The sequence below is a fragment of the Crinia signifera genome, chromosome 1, assembly GCF_055691185.1.
Source record: "Crinia signifera chromosome 1, ASM5569118v1, whole genome shotgun sequence".
Taxonomy (NCBI): domain Eukaryota; kingdom Metazoa; phylum Chordata; class Amphibia; order Anura; family Myobatrachidae; genus Crinia; species Crinia signifera.
In genome coordinates this window covers 194896542-194920097 of record NC_139217.1, presented here as the reverse complement: position 1 = coordinate 194920097, position 23556 = coordinate 194896542, and the positions used below count along the sequence as shown (strand labels likewise).

Below are 23556 nucleotides of genomic sequence, written 5' to 3'. Positions count from 1 at the left end.
ATGTATGTGACATGCTCCTTTTGCACATGCACTGCTTGCCTATAGTTTTATCAGGACAGCATCCAGTACCTCTTTATAATTATCCTTTAATGTTCGCTGCATAGTATTCACTGATCAGTGTCTAGGAAAGAGTGCAATAGCGGCAGGAACTCTTTCAAGTGCACTTCCTGTCATACCCAAGCAGTCAATCAGAGGGAGCTAAATACTAATTTTTCCCACCTTATTTTACTTATGATTGGATGGCCTCAAAGAGAGGTCAGTTTCTGCAAGTAGAGCTGTGGAATGCAATTGGTGGACAGTTGGAATGAAGTTGGAGTACAAAGTGGTGTAGCCCTGTTTGTCGGAACAGACCATACAAAATGGTACTGGACTGTACAAAGTGGTATTTGAAGGCTATGCTGCCCCCAGCCCCCCTCTGCAGCTCAGCCCTCACAGATCCCAAGCACACACTGGCAGCAGGGGCCTCTTCAATTTGCATGGCTGGTCTGTCCTAAAAGCAACCTTAGAACAAACAAATAAGTCCTTAACAAACTTGTTCTACTGTAGCTGACTTAGAGGGGGTGCTATATTTTGCAACCGAGAAATCGTACCTACTGTATTAATATGCAATTATATATTCCAGTTAGTGAACTACATATTTGCCTTTTCTGTGCAGTTATAAAAATGATCTAACATAATTAACCTGGATGGTTCTAGTGTTTCTGAAAAGGCATTTCATTGTTTGTAAAAGAAATTCAGCAAAAACAGAGGTGTCAAATAAAAATTGCACGGATTTGCAATTTCTTTGTCATACCACAGAAAGTAATACATTACTCAGAATGTTATCAATGTTTGTGCTTCCACTGCACTTTGAAGTATATTGTGGAATTGGAAATAAAAAGGACACTGCCTTTTTTATATTATCCATGCTCCTTTCAATATTGTTTTTAGTACAAAGAATTCTAAAGAAAAACTCATGAGAAATAGATACTGCTCAAAAGCAGAAATCCTCACTAAAACCATAGCAAGCAATCATAAAATACTTGTCTACTCTCCCGGTAAATATCCAGCAGAGTCCTAAATTGTGGGTGCTGCTCCTGAATGCCAGAAAGTGTTAAGAAATCTCCTACCCTTCATCCATCCATCCAGGCCCAACCACTTCCATTTGAATCACATCATTCTGACCCCACCACCCACTTCAAAATTCCAGTAATTGTGGCATGTAATGCAGTGGTAGGGGCATGATGCACCCATTAGGTCCCCTGTTGTGCCCACTTGGCAATGCCACACAGCCAGCATTGTCGGAGGGTATAGGCAGCATGTTGGCAAATATGAATCAAATATTTGCTTTCATTGTACAAATTGCTCTAAACTCATCACATATAATTTATTCTATAGTTTTTTTGTGCATATTTTCTCCATTTGACTAATATGAATAATTAACCATATTGCCTTTAAGTCAAGAATCTTATACACTATATTCATGTTAGGTTTATGGTTGTTGAATTCACTGTTATAGCATTATCTGCATAATTGTCTTACGTGACTAGTATCATCAAGTAATGCCCCATGAAAAGTATTCAGTACTGATGCCTTCAGTTCCAAGTCAATTGCCTTTCCTGAATAAAGGAAGATCATGTTTTACCTATCAATGGAAATATTTGCAAAATTGCAACTAAAGTAGATAGTAAATTCTGCAATACTGCAATTTTCTGGCTATTTGTCAGAGAAAATGAATGATAAATCACAAACTTTTCTTTCACTCATGGTTAGTGGTTGGGTGAAGCCATTTATTGTCAAACAACTGTGTTTACTCTTTTAAAATCATAATGACAACAGAAACTACCCAAAAGACACTGATCAAAAGTTTACATACCCTGGAGATTTTGGCCTAATAACATACACACAAGTTGACACAAATGGGTTTGAGTGTGTGTGTATAAAAGGTCAGTGAGTTTCTGGTCTCCTGAAAGACCGTTGCATCTTCATCCAGTGCTGCACTGACATGTCTGGATTCTGAGTCATGGGGAAAGCAAAAGAATTGTCAAAGGATCTGTTGGAAAAGGTAGTTGAACTGTACAAAACAGGAAAGGGATATAAAAAGATATCCAAGCAATTGAGAATGCCAATCAGCAGTGTAATGCCAATTACACAATACACCCCACACCATAATGACAATTACACAATACGCCCCACACTGTGATGCCCCCTGCCCCTGCCAACTCCCTGGGAGGCTTAGTCAGATAGATAGATAGATAGATAGATAGATAGATAGATAGATAGATAGATAGATAGACAGACAGATAGATAGATAGATAGATAGATAGATAGATAGATAGATAGATAGATAGATAGAAAATGGGCACTTTTATTTTTTTATCCATTGTGCCAGGATATACTGTAGTATATGTAATATAAAGCCCCATATACACTACAAAATGGGGGCTGAGGCTGATATACTGTAAGTAACAATATCAGCCGCTGGTCCCAATATTGCATGTACACACTGAACAATATCGACCTACAATATTGTTCAGTGACATCACCAGGCAGATCATTTGGCTATATAGCCAGATTGACTTGCATGTTCAGAATATATCAATCATCATTGCAGCATGCATCATTAATGATATTGAGTGTACACACTAGATAATATTGTGAACGGCTTTTGTTAAACAGCACTACAACTTTATAACTTTAAAAACATACAAGTCCTATATTATTTAATTTCATCTAAGAATTGTAAGACAAAGCATGAGATATAAGGCAACATACTGAAGCAGCTACTACTGCCGGAGGGGATCTAATTTTCTGACCTTATATCTGTAGAAAATAGTTCAAGTGAAATGACACCGAAATAAACTGTTCATCAAAGACCATGACCTGAACTTTTCTATAATATAAGTTCCTCATTTTATGTTTCAAAAGTATTGTATTTTGGATCTTCTTACCTAGTTTATCTTGCACATGAAATGACCGATAGTTTTGGCAAAATGGAGATGGAATCAAGGGTCAAGCTCATATTAAGGATATTTGTAGATCAGGAGTGTTACATTATATAAGTAGGACATCTTATCCTGAAGAATTACTTATGGGAAGTAATGTGCTCAATCTTCAATTTTATATGTCATTTAACTCTGTTCCTTACCTTCCTTCGATGTTTGGAGACTTCCGTGTTTCTATAATTGTAGAAGCTAAACTTTTTTCAGCACATTAAAACACTTTGTTTTTTTTTTATCTACAGTATGTAGCATTTTTCATACAATTCCACCCCTCTAATGCCCCATACACATGGAGCAAGTTGAGCCTCCATGCTGAGCAATCTAGTATCACTCATATTTCTCAGCACAGATCGATCAGCACACAGCACTGCACCAGCGATGTGTGCTCAGTGAACTGTCATGGCTAGAGTTCTCAACAGAGAAAACATTGGCGATGACTAGATTTATACTGCATGTATAAGTCAGGCGATAGCGATGCATGGGACCATGCATCGCCCTTGCCGGTGGCCATACACACGGAGCGATCTGTGTTTAATTTCTAAGCAATTTAGTCAGATTTTAGAAATGGGTCTGCAATTGCCCCATCTGTATGCCCCATAATATCATGCTCAATATGTAGCAGATGCTCTCACTTATCTAACACTCTGTATCACTTCACATGCTTTCATTTGCTAGTATGGTGTCTTGCAGTTGGCTTTTTTTGGGGTATGGATCATAGGATAGAGAAAAACTAGGTTGACAAGCATTAGATTGACACCACTAGGTCGACATGCAGATAGGTCAACATGGGTTGGGTCGACAGCGTCATTAGGTCGACACAAGTATTAGGTCAACATGGGGTTTTCACTGTTATTTCCTGAATGTCAACACAGTCGACATGGACACTCAAGCGTAGCACTGCGTCCACTCGCACAGCATGCTGTGCTCACCATGCTTTGGGCATGGTGCCTCGCTACACTTGGCACACTATTTTATTCTCCCATCATGCCCTAGGGGATGGTAGGGCATGAGATACCGCCTGTCGGCACGTCGGCTCAAAAAAAAGTGAAGAACCCCAGGTCGACCTTTTGACTGTTGACCTTCCCCATGTCAACCTTATCCTTGTGTCGACCTAATGACCCTGTTGACCTAACCCATATCGACCTTCAGTTATGTCGACCTTCAGTCATGTCAACCTAGTGGTGTCAACCTAATGCTTGTCAACCGAATGCTTGTAGACTTAGTGACCGTATCCCTTTTGTTTGCTTGATTAGGGGTGCCCCTAGTCAAACTTGTCATGCTGTAAAAAAAAAAAAAAAAAAAAAAGCATAGCTCTGCATAGTTTTTGCCTTTCCATCATATATTATTGGCTAGGTGCCCGTCCCTTTCCAGGCCCTGATTTGTAAAGAAGATAAATAAGCCAGGTAAATGGATGTTGGACACGGATTGATTGCTTTTGTGTAATTATCAAATAACTGCGCATGTGTATCTGATAACAGCGCACAAGCCAGGGCCAAAATAGGAACAGGAATAGCAAAAATATCTAAATGCAATTCGCTCGCACTTTGACTGACAGGAAGTCAGCCTTTGGGGTGGTAACTGGCTGTTTTCAGGGATTATCCGAAAAGAAAATGCAGGTGTGCCCAGACATTTTAAGGCAGGGTGTGTGACGTCCGCATCGGCCTCAATCAGCTTGTATCTGTCGCAGAGTTGTGCATGGGTTAGACATTCTGTATTACTCACATTAGTCATTAATCATTAATCCTATTATTCACAGACTGGGAAAATCTTCTGACGATGAGTGAATTGTGTATTTATGGATGTGTCACATTTTATTTGTAAAGGGGACAAAAGAATAAATCTTAAAAAGTGCCCCTCCACTCACCCGAAATGAATGATTGATTCCCCTGATTTCTTAGAGTTTCTGTTATCACTACTTAAAGAACCTCTTTCTCTGTGTTCCCCCGTCCTGTGTCTGCTCCCCCCCATGTGTCTGTCCCTACCCACTTCTTACCGTTTATTCTCAGTATTAATAAATTTGGGACAATCCGCTGGGATATTAATCTAAAACTGGACAAGCTACGACTAAGTTAGCCTCAAGCACCTCCCTGTGAGGGGAGAAAATCCCTTTTTCGTTCTCTAACTTTTATTCTTTTTTCTATTATGTGTCCTGTTATATTGTCAGTAATATATATCGAATATGCTTGTATAATGACATGTTCATGTGTATCCCAGCCTGTCCTACTAATAAAAATCTAATGTTTAAAAAAAGTGCCCCTCTCCTACATGCACCAGTTAACTTAAGCCTTGTCCTTTTATTCTAGTCCCCAATATAAACAAAATAAAAAATGAATGCAACATTTTTAATCAGAAGAGAATATGTTGTACAATTTATCTAATTTCGGCATCAGAACAGGAATAATAAAGAACACTATAGTAAGGATACAATTAGAATGTTACTTACAAAATTCACAAATATATACTGCAAATGTTATGAATATATAAAAAGGTCACAAGACAAATGTTCTTATATACATCATAACATTTTATGTGACCATTAATATAAAAAATGCATGGCCTACAGTACAGTACAAGTGGCCTTAATAAATACTGCAGCCATGAAGAAATGTATTTGTACAAAGACTATTGATACAAATAATATATATATATATATATATATATATATATATATATATATATATATTAACTTGTGTATAGTATAACACCAACAGCAACTGGTGAAGCTACAGTACTGTATAATCTTTTTCATTATCTACAAAAGTACTGTGATGCAGTTTATGTATGAATAACCTGACGGTGCTTGATGAGACCTGAACTTCTTTGCTGGACACACATCAGACCAACTTTCCTCCAACCATCCAACTAGTTGATTTGATGGAATAAAAACCTGGTAATGGATTGGAGCAAATGTAATTTATAATTAAGTCCTTTGTTTCCCAAATCTGAAAATGGACAACAACTGTCACTCAGACAATGTACTGTAGTTGGACCTATTTAATTTAAACAATTTCACTGAATGTTTTTGTCCATTCTCCTGAGTTTGTGAGCAAATTGCTTAATGCCATTTGTCCCCATACAGTACCAGATTTTCAGTCCAACCAACCTACTAGTTGGTTAGTTGGAGGAAAGTTGGTCTGATGTTTGGCCAGCATTAGAGATAGGGCTACAACTTGTTCAGACTCGCAAAGCTAGAACTAAGTATGTGGCTGTAATAGGTGGGACATGGAGTAGCAGCACTGATTTCAGCACATGCCACAGTGCTGCTACTGATGCGGCTATATTGGTTGCTCCGCTGGCATCAGCTTAAGGCTGGGGTAGCCAACCCTAGTCCTCGAGAGCTACCAACAGTGCATGTTTTGCAGGTCTCCTCACAGAATCACAAGTGAGCTAATTAGCTCCATCTGTGGATCTTTTAAAATGTGTCAGTGATTAATGAGTGCAGCTGTGCAGCAGCTAGGTTGTCTGGAAAATGTGCACTGTTGGTAGCTCTCGAGGGCTAGGGTTGGCTACCACTGGCTTAAGGCTAATGCTGCTATGCACTACTGAGCAAGCCTGCATGATCACTTACTGGATGGGGGCTAGCACTTTGCCAAACTCCTCTATTCACACAGCAGGACCATGGTTCCCACTAAGTGACTGCTCAGGCTTAACGTCCCCCTCATCCAGGGTCAGAGCCCTGCATCACTGAGACACATCAGCAAGCATCCTGCTCTCTATCACACAGCTAAAGCACTTACTGAGCTCTGCTGCATGCCTGGGTTCACAGCATAAGCAGCACTTTCTGGTGTCCTTTGTGAATTTTGAAATGAAGCCCAATTCTAAAAGATTCAGCATCTTGATATAGCCAGTTCTCGCATACAAAGATGGCAGGAAGACCCAAACCTTACAATCAGTTCATGTTGGTTTGATTTCCTAGAAGATGACAAAGCTTGTTCTGCTGCATGGAGCAGAGGAGACCAGAAAACAGTATACAACAGTGCAGCTTACCCGGATGTTGTTGGGGGGCAAAGTTTGCGCTCCTCAAATGAAAGAGATGTCCTGTCTATTCACTGCCAATATACAGCATGTGGGTCATGCTGTAGTAAGCATCTGGGGATGATGATACAAGTGCAGGTTATCTAGTAACACCCCACTAAGTTCAACTAGTCCTGACAGTGTGGGCTGGTGAATGTGATTTTTAAGTGGAAAACAATATACATTCCTAGTCATTGGTGATAAAGAGCAGATACAAATAGTATTTGTAATTATTATTAAACATGTAATAGTTCAACAGCTATTTTTAAATATATATATATATATTTATAAATATATATATTAAGAAAAAAGATAAAAAATAAAATTTTGATCATTTATAATATATTGCTTGCTTTTCAAAGCTTATATAATCTTGTGTCTTTCTTTCTTTCTTTCTTTCTTTCTTTCTTTTTTTCTTTCCCAGAAAAACTGCATTAATAGGCACACTTATTTTCTTCACTTTAAAATACATAATTTATATAATAATGTGTTTCTTCTTTTAAAAGACTCCTTTGTGTTTTATTAAAAGGGAATAGTACACTCCGTACATAAGTAATTTTTAGTTGCTAAGAGAAGAGTCTGGAAATATCCGTAATTATATGAAGTTAACATTTATTATTTCAGTTTCTATTTACACACAAGCTCCCACTTAACAAAGTATCTTTACGTCTAATCCAAAGTGTTTGAACTATGCAATATAAATAGTTGTACAAAGTAAGTTTTGCTCTTCTGGTTAATAATAAGTAAATAATCAAGTAAAATTAAATATAAATAATATTACTAATAAGAATGCTGTTGTTCTCAGCACTGCAGTTTACACCTTTTATGTCTCAGTGGTGCAAGCAGGGGGGGGTTCTGAGTACCCAGAAAACCCCCAGGAGTCTAAGGGCCCTAGGCTGAAAGCTGAGGGCCCCTCTTTCCATAGGTTATTTGTGGATTTTTCTTTGCATCCCGAAAATTTTTCGTGGCAGTTGTTGCTGAAATTTTTGTTTGTCTACCTTGCCGTGATTTGATTTCCACAGAATACCTCATTTTACACTTCTTAATTAGAGCTTGAACACTGCTGATTGTCATTCTCAATGGCTTAGATATCTTTTTCTATCCATTTCCTGGTTTATAAACTCCAATTACCTTTTCCCGCATACTCAGAATCCATACACTTCAGTGCAGCACTGGATGAAGATGCAAGGGTCTTTCAGGAGACCAGAAACTCACTAAAATTGTATATACACACACACACACACACACACACACACTGATTACAAGCAAACAGATCACAGGTGAGGATGGTTACCTTTAGTAGCCATTCAAACGTTTGTGTCAACTTTTGTACATGTTATGAGGCCAAAATCTCCATGGTATATAAGCTTTTAATCAGGGTCATTTGGGTAGTTTCTGTTGTCATTATGATTTAAAAAGAGTAAACACAGTTGTTTGACAATAAATGGATTCACCCAACCACTAACCATGAATGAAAGAAAAGTTTGTGAGTGATCATATTCTCTGACAAATGGGCAGAAAATCACAAATTCTGATAGGATATGTAAACTTATGAGCACAACTGTAAAAACAAATAAAAACAAATAGTGTACAGCCGGAGAAGATTTTAACCGTAGCACGAATGAAGTGTTATGCCAGATACTTTTTAAAAGTTCAAAAAGTGAAAAGTGGGGATGTTGCCCATAGCAACCAATCAAATTCTAGCTATCTTTTTTCTATTTAATCCTAGAAAATGAAAGACAGAATAAGATTGGTTCCTATGGTCAACATCCCTATGTTTAAAGTTTAGAATCTTTAGTACATTTACTCTTAAGTGTATTCAAAAACAGAAAATAAATCTTTTATTTTAGAATTTTGGAAAGATAATATAAACATCAGTATTCACATGATTTTAGAGAATGACCCAGTCATCAGTGATGACTTCTCCTTCACATTACATTTGTACAGGAAGTTAGAAATGTTTATATATAGTACTGTTTTTTGTTTAAGTTAGTTTAATCACACATAATTCCCTTTATTTTTAAGCTATTACAATGTATTATTGGTAGTGTTATTTTTATGGGTTTTTTTTATGTTTTTTTTTTTTTCTTAGACCAGTGATTCCCAAACAAATGTTTTCCAGGTCACTTGTCGATTTTTGAAATGTTACAGTTGGTGATATACAATGCTCCTACTGGGTGACCTGGAAAAGGTCTGTTATGGGTCCTTGAGCACCAAGTTTGTGTACATCTGATGTAGATAAATTGATAAAGAGCAACTGATGCCCTTCTTGATATTTAAAGCTTTTTGGACTAAATTTCTATTTTGTTTTATTTACATTTTATCAACTGTATAATCCTAAAATTATTAAACAAGTGATCAGTGATTCAGAAAATATAACTGTTAATGTTATAGCACTATTATCTATTTAAATCTGTACATTACAAACATAACATGAAATAAAATATTTATGTGTATATACTTAATAACATATAAATTTGTCTTAATCCAAATTAATTTTATCTGAGTTAGGTTACAATTTAAAAGCACTCTCCTCCACATATCCCTAATATAGATAATAAATGAAAATTAGGTTATGTACATACATACTGTACATACATAGTACATTAAATACCTCCAAACATTATTAATAATATGTTTGACTACTGTATATGTAGATGCAGAATATTTAAATATTACAAATTGAAAATATTATACTGGTAACAAACTGAATTTATTTTTCCATTGTAACCTTTTAGATAACATTATCGTGATGAGGTCATGTTTGCTACAACAAACAAACAAAAAAAAACTTTTAAAAAAATGTATATTTTACAAGCCTGAATTTATAAACCTAAAAACTAGTACTAATTTAAAGTTCCGAATTGCTAGTTTGTTTCTTTTAAATATAAGTTTCTATTAAACACATACTGTAATAAGGTAATTTTAGAATGACCAGCGCTCTGACTATAGTAATGATGTGCCCATACACTATCTTGTTCACCTGCTGCTGTAGAGATATATGTGCAGATGGTGCTAAGGAATGGATGTACACAGGTGTTAATGCTTCAAGGATCCTTGATAAAGGCCCCACCGGGGCTGAAACGCGTTGGTCAGATCACCTCACATCCACACACGCAGTATCCTCCCCACTGGGAGTCGAGCGCGCACCACTCCAGTGTTTGATCTCATCTGGTGAACGCCTTACAGTGGGACCCGGAAGTGTGTCCAATACTGTTGAAGCGGCACGGTATCTACACTGGTGCGTCTGCACGGCTGTGCAGACACCAGCAGGAGAGGAAGACACACTGAGCGACGTGACAAGGTCGGCGAGGAGAAGCCTCCACGGTATCAGGTAAGTGACAAGTGCACCATTGAGACCGCAGGACGGGCTGGCTCCGGGCGACACCTGTAAACTTTCCATGACCCCACTGTGACTTTATCCACCACCACCAGCCGGAACAGTGGACTCTCTCTCTCCCTCAATCAGACTCGCATCTTATCAGGACCCACGCACCACAGTCACCACAGAAGGTGAAACGGTGTGAGCCTTACCATCCCTGTGTGCACAGCATACAACTCGTTGGGCTGGACATCCAGCCACATTTCCCCCATCCCTCACCCCAACACCCATTACCCCACCCATCCTTCATGCTTGTATGCAGGTAATGCATCCATGCAATGTTCCAATAAATGTATTGAAGCATTAACACCTGTGTACATCCATTCCTTAGCACCATCTGCACATATATCTCTACAGCAGCAGGTGAACAAGATAGTGTATGGACACATCATTACTATAGTCAGAGCGCTGGTCATTCTAAAATTACCTATATAGCTAAACTGAGTTTGGACATACTCGACCAAGCTGCCGGCAGACAGGCTGAGCGCCGATATCCTATCCTTCTGTTACATACTGTAATTAAACAGTCTGTATATTAAGCAAGAGTTAAGCCAAATGACAATGACATGGAATTTATTGATTCTTAGTTTCCCAAATTCTATAATTCTATAAAGTGATATATTACTGTTTTCTAATGAGTGAATAAATAGTCTCTTATGCCATTCCTGAAAAAATGTATTATTATTCATCAAAAAAATTACAAAACACATTGCCAAGATCAGAGCTAAAGGAAACAGCATAAATATTGGAGTTTTTCCAAGAAATATATCAAGTGCAGCTTGTTTTACCTGTGCAAGACATGAAATATGATCAAACTAGCCCTTGATCCCTATATTTTTGGCCTACTCGTTATGAAACTAGTATTTATCTCTTGTGATGATAGCATATGGTTTGTTTATGCAGATTTTTTTTTCTCATCCTTTTTTACTGTGACTTATCTTGGGGAAAATAAGTCATATGAAAATTTAAGCAAGATGTAAATAAACTTTCATAGCGATTCTAGCTACCTCTTCTGCACAAAATAATTCACTGACTTTTAAACCAGGGGCCTGATTCAGATGTGCTCACAAGGCTGCTAATCTTCATTCCCTAACGAGCAGGTAAACGCCGCCCAGGCGAACGGCTGCTCCCCTGCCAAGTGAATCCATGCAATCGCAAGCAAGTGGATGTGTATGCTTACACATCCACACGCATAAGGCCACAAGGAGGATAAATAATTTGATGGTCGCTCACAATCTAATGATATCTCTAGCCTTTGCTTTGAAAAGTAAGTCTACATTTACTTTTCAGATGCCCGCTATTCTGTAAATTGGGGGCGGGCACTGACATCATGTGACTTCTGCCATCCACCCCTAGGATACATGGGTATGCCTGTGTAATCATATGTATGCCTAGCATTTCCATGGGCATGCCCACTGTAAATGGTGGGCACGCCTATAAAACACTGGGCGGTCCCCAGCATCTGCCCCATGCCCTCCCCCTTCCCGCTCACCATGGAGCAAACGCCCTGGCAAGTGTGAAACTTGCTGAATGCATTTGCTCCTGGGGTTTACACATGTGCATATTCACACAAGCACAAACCCACACCATCAGGCCAGGGGCAAATTTGGATGTGAGCGATCAGGTCTGAATCGCTCCTCAGATGTATTGAACTTCAAACAGCAATAAAGTGGACAGTGATAAAGTTTCAGCCAATGAGCTCTTAATTGTCATTTTTCAAACACAGGGCCAGATGCACTAAACTTCAAAAGTGATAAAATGGCGAGTGATAAACCACCAGCCAATCAGCTTGTAACTGCTATGTCACAGACTGTGTTTGAAAAATGTCATGCAGGAGCTGATTGGTTGGTTGTTTATCACTCTCCATGTTATCACTTTTCAAGCTTAGGGTGAAATACACTTCACAGGTCATGTTGCTACTTATTTAGTTATCACCCTCTAGAAGATAGTAGACAGGATGTGATTGGTTGCCCATAGCAACTTAACCTGTGAAGTGTATTTCACATCTTAATAAATTTCACCCTTAGTGTATCTGACCCACAGGCTGTAGCATAGCATTTAGGAGCTAAAGTTATTATACTGTAACTGGCCCTTTGTATCTATTACATGTTGAGCCTGCCATATTTTACAGCTTTCTTTTTTGTGTGAAGAAAATATTTGCCACAGATTATGACTGTTTAAATAATAGTGGAATTTCTTACACTTCATCCTCTTGTGGCAAAATAGTAAGAATGTCGCTTCATGCGGAATACTACGTTCTAGGTTCACATGCTTTGCAATACTTGTAAAGAACTAAATGTACATGGCCAATGTTTCTAAGCATATTTTACAAACATTAGAAGCATTGTAGGATTTTTGAACAGAAACAATTACATTTAGCACTGACAGGAGATACAATTTATCATAGCAAAATACTGTAGGGTACTTGTGACTTATCTGGGCGCCCGATTTTCTTCATCACACCTAAAAATAGCGTCAAATCGCATCGCATACAATCAGATTGCATGCGATGCGATTTGACGTGATTTGCCGCGATTTGCCGCGATTTTAATATGTGAAGGCACCCAGATGCCTGTTTCATATGTGAAATGGCCCCCCAGACCCCATTTTTAATTGTATAACCACCCTGATGGCTAAATGCCCCCCATTGTTAACACTCCCCCTCTATCAACGCCAACCCGAAGCGTGGCGAGCGGCGGCAGTACACGTCCTTTTCGTATCCCCACTATCCACGTCGGCATGGAGTTGATTTTATATAGTGTGGCGAGCCCGAAGCGTGGCGAGCGGATGCGGATACCTGTGAAGCCCGCGAGGGGACGCCTATAGCTGTGAAGGTATCCACGTCCCCTCACGGGGCTTGCTGCGCTCGCCACGCTTCTGGCTCGGTGATTCGCACTCACTAATCATTCGCATCTAATAGGATTGACCCCCATGGTTTTTATTGGGCTATCCAATTTGATAGAAAGCACAAGCTTTCCCGAAAACAATCAAAACAAAATCACTGAGAAGCGACAGCATGGCCAGCTTTTCAGGACTAATTACTACAATAAGTGATCCCTATAACCGGTGCTCCACAGTGAAAGAAATCTGGTGGGCGCCAGGCAAAGATGTAGCATGCTACAACTGTAGCTGTTCTTTTGTAAGGATTGAGTAGAAACCAAATAAATTGATACAGGAAGACGTATGAAGCTATGAGGGATGAGCTGACGAAGTTAGCAGTTTCCCTGTTTTTTGACAAGGATAAATAATGCAGTGGAAATTTGTTTGGTTTCTGCAACAATGAAGCCATGTTTCATCTACTCAAAAGGTAGATGAATATGCAGAATAAGAAACTGCTGAATTCTCAAAAGCAGTTTGCTAATTAAAGCTCAGGGAGCTGGAAAGATTTGGGTTTTTATCTTTCAGGTGCACTCATCTGAATAGCTCTTATTTCATTGCACTCAATATTTTCTTTTTGCAGCTTCTCAGATACTAAATGCTTCTCTCATTTTCATTCTTACTGCAGTTGTTATGGAAAATATCTCACTGGTGCTATATCTGCCGAGATGAGAATTTAAATGTCAGTCTTCTCCATTACGTTATCCTTTGTAGAACAATTTACAGTGTTCATAAACTCTGTTATAACCAATGTCGAGAAGTATCATGCATTCAGGTTGATTTGCTAACTCACAATGATACCCTAGGGGATCAGAGCCAAGCAAATTTATCTAAGTTAAAACATTATTGAAGAGACAATAAAAATAAAAACTTTTACTGAAACAGCTGAATTAAAATGTGATTTTCTGCATTATTATGTTCTTGGGCAGTACATACAATACCAATTTAATTATATTTACTGTACAAAATGTGTTTGCTTATTAACAGATGATGTTTTGTATTGTGCATGTCATAAATATGTTGGCATCTGATGTCTGACTGTAATAGCGTTGCATTGTCTTTATCGGGAAAGTTTTAATGAACGGGAAAAAAAAGAGGAATTTGCCACATACCAGCAGATTTAGAAGCAATTTAGGTTCAAATACATTTTTAGATGTTATAGATTGTTCGTTAGAAGGTGTGTGTGATTCTATGGCTTGGTACTTATAGACCAAAAGAGACACAATTATGAAAAAATAATAAATTAAATATATTATTGTAAAAGTACACATGAGTGTATATATGTACATATAGGCTGTATATGTACATATAGGCTGGAAGTAAAATAAAATAATTGACCATTTCAAAAGATCTGAAAACTTTGGGCAAATTGACATTACAGATTGTCTTCTTCAATAACCATCAACCATTATATTAAAACTGCTGGCAGATGAATGATTAAGATTGATAATCTCATTGCAAATTCAACTATCAATGTGTGGGATATATAAGGCAACAAGTTAATAACCGGTTACATTTCCTCCTTCGACCCTACAGAGGTGCAAGTTCTTTTAGGTAAATTCTGTCTTCCATAAAGTGCCATAAAGTGCACCCGGTGCTGTGATGATTCGCACTCACAAATCATTCGCATCTAATAGGATCGAGCCCCATGGTTTTTATTGGGCTATCCAATTTGATAGAAAGCACAAGCTTTCCCGAAAACAATCAAAACAATATCACTGAGAAGCCACAGCATGGCCAGCTTTTCAGGACTACTGTAATTACTACAATAAGTGATCACAGGTAATAGGATACCCCCAATAATTCTACACATACATAGGGCACAAACGAGTCTACAGAGGGAACATTAATTTTAAGATGACAGTTTACCTTTAAGGAACACTATAACACATACTGTAAATATAAAACACAAACAAATTCATAGAGTAGATAATGTACTTTGTACAGGATCTTAATGTTAATGGCTTATATAATTAGTAAATATAAAATATCTGCTGTTTGCTATATTTGTTTTTATAGGTGTTACACTTTTCTGTGTTCTTCTTGTTAGCATATGTGTGGTTGTTTGTAATATACAATATTGATAGATCTTTTCAACTTTATAAAGTGTCTAGCAATTCAAAGTGTTATTAATACCAGAAACAAGAAAAATCAATCGGACTGTTTAAATGAACCCTGAACTCTCTGTGGTTATATGAAACATAATTTTTAATCTACTACACACACACAATATGGGATAGAAATTGAGACCCAATTGAGTTATGTATTTTAATTGGTGGAATATAATGGAACTATCAGTCATACTTATAGTTTAACAGAGAATCTCTTTGTTCTCAGAGCATAGATAACTAGCTTTGGTATGCTTCAGCCACTGTGTGTAATTCTACCCTTATTTCTGCTGACAGCTTCATAAAAAATACTTTATTCAAGGCGCTGAATATTTTTTCTCATTCAGTATTCTGGTGCTCACTGGAATGCAGTTTATAATGCACGCATGAATTATATGCTCAAACAACATAGAGTATAGCACATAAACCAAATCTGAACCAATTTGTATGAGTGAAACTAACCAAAATCGGTACTTGTTTACTTTCACGGCGGCCGATATATCTGATGCGATATCGGCTGATATATCGGCCGATCCGATGCGATTTTTTACCTGTTCATAACCCCACTATCCACTACGCATGGAGTTGATTTTATATAGTGTGACGAGCGCAGCGAGCACCGACCCCGAAGCATGGCGAGCAGACGCAGATTACTGCGCTCCCCACACTAAAAAAAAACTGCATGCGTAGTGGATAGTTGGGTTATGACAGGTAAAAAATCGATTTGGATCGGCCGATATATCAGCTGATATCGTATCCAATATATCGGCCGCCGTGAAACTAAGCAAGTACCCCAAAATCTGCTGTAACAATTCTTTAATATCATATTTTGAGAGAGAGAAATCATCAAACATTCAGCAACTTGGTTTGTAATTTATCTCTCTACTAGATAACTCTGAAATCTGTAATAGAAAGACAGAAATACAGACAGATATAGTGACACTGCAACAGAAAGAGAATCTAAAAACTTCACTTCCACAAAGGTTGACATCAAAATCAGTTATTTTGTTATTTTTCTCGTAAACTTTACTGGGCTTGTATTCAAGAATATTTTATTAATCTACTTTATTGCAGCCGACAATTCGAGTTACATATATTAAGCTGCCTCTAATTTGCTTTGCTTCTATAGCACAACATAATATAGTGAATAACTTCCATAAAGCCACATGGCCATAAGAGAGTCAGAAACTGAAGTTATTTGCAATAAGCACTGGCTTGCAGTTGACATTAGAATCCATTAGATGGGAATAAGATCAGGATTGTGTGCAGGTTGGTAAAGTTCTTCCACAACACACTTGTAAAACGATATTTTGGCTTTACATGGGTTTACATGGCTTTACATGGGTGGTGGTATTGTCATGGTTAAAAACTGTTACCACACAGTTCTCTAGAATATCATGGTGTGCATTAGCATAAAAAATTACTGGGAAAACTCCACAGATCTTTAATCCACCTCCATCAAACTTTTCAGTCTTCTAGAATTGACCAAACCCAAATTAACCTATCATACTGTACTGCCAGATAGGCTGTAATCACTGTTCTGGTTTCCAATAGTAGTGGTTGTGCTTTTCATATATTTGCCAATGAAAACACAACCCACAAACTTTTCCTGGGCAGATATTGCTTCTGGAAGTAGTTTGTGATTTTAAAAGCAAGGCAGTTGATTGAATTTTATGGTCTATGTACAGTATTTCAGCATTCAGTGATCTTATTATGTGAGCTTGTGTCACCTACTACTTTGTTGCTAAGGTCTTATTGCCCCTAGAGGCTTTGGGTGAGATTTAATAGGATGAGATATTCAGAAAGTGAGAGATTTTGGAAGAAATCTCCAGTTTTTTTAAAGCGGCAATCATTTACACGGCAAAATCAAACTGGTTTTGCCTTGTAAATGATTGCCGCTTTAAAAAAACCTGGAGATTTCTTCCCAAATCTCTCATTTTCTGAATATCTCATCCTATTAAATCTCACCCATAGTCTCTCAAAACAGATGAACAGTGCTTCTCTAGTTGAGCATAAATTGAATAAAACAACTTGCTAGAAAGATGGCCTCCTTTGAAAGACGAATAGCTTTTTAGTGTGAGTCACTCTACTGATAGTGTTTGTTATTAAAATTGCAATGCTGTACATTTAATTGTATGCACCTGACAGCAATGGGTGGACTGATAATGCAAAAAATACGAATTAGAAGGCGTGTACACATCCTTTTAACCATGTAGTGTATCACAGTAATGTAATAACTCGCCACGCTTCAGGCTCGGTGGCTCGCTGCACTTGCCACACTATATAAATTCAACTCCATGCATAGTGGATAGTGGGGTTATAAACAGATCAAAAATCACTTCTGATCAAATCGATATATCGGCCGATATCACATCCGATATATCGGCCGATATTGCATCTGATATATTGGTCGCCGTGAAACTACACAAGTACCCAATATACAAATATATAGCTCATAACGGGCCAGATGTCTCAAGCTTCAAGAAGTGATAAAATGGAAAGTGATAAACAGCCATCCTAAAGGCTTTTGAACTGCCATGTTGCAGGCTGAGTTTTAAAAAGAATGGGTAGGATCTGATTGGCTGGTTGTTTATCATTGTATCGCTTTTTGCAGCTTGATACATCTGGCCCAACATGAGAAAACCTAATTAGGCTTGTTAGACTATATTTTGAATAAAATTTTGAAGGAAAATGGTATATTTCTCTACTTTCTACATTTCCCATCTTATGTTCTGATGTGTGATGCTTAATGTTATGTTTCATTAGATTGAATGAATATTTTAATTAACCCACCTGCTTCTGTGACAATAATTCTGATATTGCAAAGGTAGCTTTAAACCAAGTGTGGTTATACATATTTTATCAGCATGATTTTTTTCGAGGTTTATGTCTTACAAAAATTTACATAAATAATGCAAAAGCTTTGATTTCAGAGGGACCCCATTTGCTCTGTTTAGTTGCAAGTAAACTAATATATTATCAACATGAAAATTCATAAACATGAAGTATGACTTTATTTTGAGTTATGTTAGCCCTACACAGCAGTTCACTGAGAGAAGTAAAAAGAAAGTTAAATTAATCAAGAAATGGAGCTACAAGTTATCTCATGAGTAATTCAAGCTTTTCAACTTATCTAAACTATTGTAGCAATTGCCATGAATAATAAGTCATAGCATAAGTGAAAGCAACAGCAGAATGTACAGTATGTGGGGGTAATTTGAAACATCTTTATATGTGCAATACAGATACTGTATTTATATACATATAACATAGATGGATATCTCTACTAAGTTAATTAAATAGCCCACATGCCCACATGCTCCACTGCATATCTGTTCCTTCATTTTTGAGGAACATGGATACACACATATACATATACAGTACATATATGTGTGTGTGTGTACGAGGGTGGATCAATGAGTTCCTGTGTTTGAAGACAGATGGCGTTGGTGAGGAAAGTTGGTATTGCTATCGTGTACTACCATCTATCAAACAACGCCATACCAAATTTCAGATTGAATTATAGGTTTGTTTTCTTCTTCCACAACGACAATGCACCAGCTCCCTCATCTGGAATTGTTGCAGCCAAATTGCATGAATTGTCCTATGAATTGTTGCTGCATCCACTGTATTCCACCAACATGGCTTCCTGCTATTTCTTTCTGTTCCCTAAGCTAAAAACGTGGCTAGTGGAAAAAAAAATTCATAGCACAATTCCTGCAATTTGGCTGCAACAATTCCGGATGAGGGAGCTGGTACATTGTCCTGGTGTGAAAAAAAAACCTAACCTACTGTATGAATCAATCTGAAATTTTGTATGACTTTGTTCGAAAGATGGTAGTACAGAGCTTCCGTCAGAGCTGCTCCTGAGGATTAGTCTGCATAGATTATGCCATTAGCAAATATAGACACTTTACATACTAACTAGACCATTTATAAGTTATTTCAGAAAACATTTAAAGGACGGGGCACAATACTAATCTTTGTAGTGCAGAACTAATAATGTTAACCCACTGTGTATACCGTAGATTATATTAATAACTTTGCTTCTCTTCTATAAACAGTTCTCTGACAAAATTCATTGTAGACCAAGTAACATCTTCTTTTGTATCAGACCATTAGATTAAATAAATAGTATTTTATGCTTTCACAAAATATATACCTAGCACTCACTATCAAATGAATGATCTAGTTTGACACTTTCCTCCTTATAAAAAAATATCAAGTTACTGTATTTTTGTTAGATATACCTGCTTTTTCATGAAATCTTGCTAATTTTTATTCACAATTTTATATTTCAATACAGTGTGGATTATTTTAAAACAATTTGATGTGTACCAGATGTTAGGCTAACAATAATTTTCTGATTACAATATTGTTGGGTTGGTGACGTATCGACCTGTGTCGAGATGTGGTGTGAAAGCACCAAAGCTTATAACCTGGGTCATAAGAATGGTTAATAAATTCTAAAATAATGATTCCAGTTGCGCAAATAAAAGTGCAGCCAGCCAAACCTACAGGGGTTATCGCCCTGAATAAGCATGAATAATAGAAAAAATATATGGGAAGGCAGTGATCTACAGTGGATTCTTTCCAGATATTTAAAACACTTACAATGAAGGTGCAGATAAAACTTTGTGTCAGGCGTTATTTCTCTGCAAGATACATAAAAATAAAAACACAACAAATATACATACTGTAGTGTAGTAAGTCCGAACAAAGTTTTTTATAAAGGGGGGGATCTTGGATTCTATAAAGTACTTAACCTTATGATGTGAGAATAAATGATCTTGTTATGGTACTCGCTTCAAGGTTTCTTTGATGACGTCTCCCAACCGAAATCCACAAAAATTATTGTTAATTAATAATATGATGAAACAAAGTATTGCTGGTGCCAGATGTAAATAACCAAACACACCCCGGCAGAAAGATTGTTACCTGGGTGGCTCACCTTAGGTGGGTCGGTAAAAGGGCTACCCAGCAAATGAAAACAGAATGTACAGCAGCACCACACCAACACGTTTCGACTCCTAGACAGTCTTTATCAAGGTCTTGATAAAGACTGTCTAGAAGTAAAAATGCAGTTGTGCGTTGCTGTTAAACACCTAACGTGAAACACCCGGGTATCCATCTTGCCACCGGGATGGGTTTGGTTATTTATTTACCTCTGGCACCAGCAATACTGAACTTTGTTTTATTATACTATTAATAAACAATGATTTTTTGGGGATTACAGTTGGGAGACTTTATTAATGAAACCTTTACACGAGAACCATCACATGTTTACATGTAAGCAACAAGTAAGCATTTATTCAGATCACGGTATATAGCTTTTTGTTGAGGATATCATCTATTACTAAAAAAAATGTAATATCTTGGGGCATAACCCTTTTTTATTTAAGCAATGTGTGAACTTAATAAGCTTAATTCTGATGCATGAGGTAACCCCATAAAAAGATCATCGATTCTCACATCATAAGGATAAGGACTTTATAGAATCCAAGATTCTCCCCTTTATAAAAACTTTGCTCAGACTTCCTGCACTACAGTATGTATATTTTCGTTTTTGTTTTTATGTATCTAGGAGAGAACTAATGTCTGACACACAGTTTCTGAGAGCTGCGCTTTCATATGTAAGAGTGTTTTAAATATCAGGAAATAATCCAGAATAGAGCTCTGCCTTTCCATATATATTTTTTTAAGAAGGGTAAACCCAGGTTGCCATCTGTGTATTGGACAACCCAGTTTTAATTTGAAAATACCATACCTAAGACAGCGCGCTGTGAGAAATGTGACTTTTTAGTTACCTCTTTAGATACTATAACAGCTAAATAACAGCTATATGCTAGTAAACCCGCTCATAGCAAATGCATCGAAAGCTAGTCTGCTGCTTTGTGATTGCCTCTGTGTTTGTGCATGTGTGTGAGAGATGCAGTTTCACACTCTGCCAACAGATGGCAGTGTTTTTGAGACACATAATCAGACTATATATATTGTCACGGACCCACCGGTCGCCTGCTCCAATACGTCAATCTGAGCAGCTCCGGCCGTGACTGGGGTTCACTTTGGACACTCGGGTCCTTTCTTTGAGGTACACTGCCACCAGCCAACACCTGATTTTAGCGCTTGCAATTGCGCAAGGAGCGGCTTGGCTCGCACCTGACCACACAATGCAGTATAAACTAAGGTAACGCTGACCACTCTTCTGAGGCTAATGAGTCTTAAGAACACAGAACCAGGACTGAGAATATGTATTATTTATTCCTAGAAATACTACAGAGCTTTAAAAAATGGTTACAAAATATTACAATGATTTTAAAAGTACACACAAGATTAAATGCAATTTCAGAAATAAAAAGGGATAAAAAGAAATGACAGAACTGTATCTTACACATAAGTACAAATCCTGACGTGGGGGGTCTCCACAAGAAATCTCTGGTCGCTTACAGCCTGTTTGCTGCCCCCCGGGTAGTGACACCGATCATAGAGAGAAGTAGCTTAGTTATACCTTGCAAACTCCCTCATCCCTCCCACCCTTGGGATTTGACTCTTTCCATGCTGAAGGAATGTGGAAGGTCCCTGGCAATGTATCTTCTACAGTCTGCTGTTTTCAAAGTGATTGATCCGCCTTCCTTATCCAGTGAGATGCATAGCAGACAGGCTTCACTGATAAGAGACCTGGAGGAAGGGGACAATTTCTAACCTCTTCTTCTGGACCATGGTTTATAAGGGGTCTCAGATCTTATCTTACATCCTAACTCCAGTGGAGTCCACAGATGTCAAACAGAGGGAATACAGGCCTCAAACTCAAACCAGGGTCACCTACAGTTTACCCACATAATAAAAGACATGTCCTGATTCCAATACTCACAGGAGACATAACTTTACAACAATATCAGACATACATTGATCGAACAGATAATCATAACAGGAGGCATACGTTAATTTGATCGATCACCTGATCTGATCGTTACATTGTGTGGCTGTAGGAACCTGCTGTGTGGTCCACACTGTGCTTCACCCCAAATGGATGCCCTTGTTGCCTAACTCCTGAGGAAGGTCCTTTATGGACTGAAACGCTAACGTTGAGTACCCTTCTTTTTACATTTGATGTCTATGTGAATACAAATACACAGCTTTTTATTTTGCATCAAACAGTCTGGAGAGTGTGTCTTTTTGGTCTTTATATACATGGACTTTGTTTCTTGTAAGGAAAGTTCTGGACGTCACCCCAGCGGTTGAATATTTTTTGTATGGAGTGCGATCTTATTGCATATATATATATATATATATATATATATATATGATTCTCTTCAATGTAAAATAAACTAGAAGGTAAGACTTACAATGAGAGCAAACACTGTTTTATTAACTATAAATGCTCTTTGAACTCAAGAATTTTACAAAATGTTGTCTTAAAAAAACATACATTATATTTGATACTGTAATAATTGTCATTGTCATGGAAACAGTTCAAGATTACTTACAATTGTAAAATACTTTGGACCTAATTAAGAAGCAATTGATATGCATTTTTATTGCAGATTGAATAACAAAATTATTTTGCCAGCTTTGAATGCACCTATAATTAATAGAGAACTTTTTAATACCTCCTGGGAACTGTGAAAATGTGTCCATCATAAACAATTGACTCAAATCCCATCAGCTTAAGCTTGTAAGGGACTTTGCAAACTAATAACAAAACTAAAACTGCCACTGCTTTCTGACACCATACTTCTGGTAAATTTCACAGCCAAGTACTCCTTAGCATTTTAATTACCTCTATTTAATTAAGTTGCCAGACTTGGACTAGTAATGCATTTATGCTTAGCAAATTTGATTCCAAGATTTTTGCTTCATTCGTGTTTTCCTTGTTTAGACCTATTATTTATTGTGAACATACTGCTAGTCCCATCTGTAACACTGCCAAGCAATCCATCATGTCAAGCTAACCTGAATGTTTAAACTGGTGAAATACCACAATCACAAAGCTAATTAATTTTAATGAAAATAATTTCCCTGTGTAATGCTTGATATGAATGAAATTTCCAGTTGATATGGGAAGTGAGAGTTAAGGGGCATTGGGAGTATTTGAGAGTTCATGATTGTCATTAGAAAATGGTATCTAAATATCCAGGGAGCAATATAATAACATTCTGAATCCATTATAGCAGTCCAATGTTACAAGATTATG

General features: G+C 37.5%; 1 protein-coding gene across 2 annotated transcripts in view; it reads left to right on the top strand.

The window, feature by feature from the left end:
* Positions 1–23556, top strand: part of GRID2 (glutamate ionotropic receptor delta type subunit 2) — a 1102902-nt gene that overhangs the window by 121398 nt on the left and 957948 nt on the right. The window lies entirely within an intron of this gene.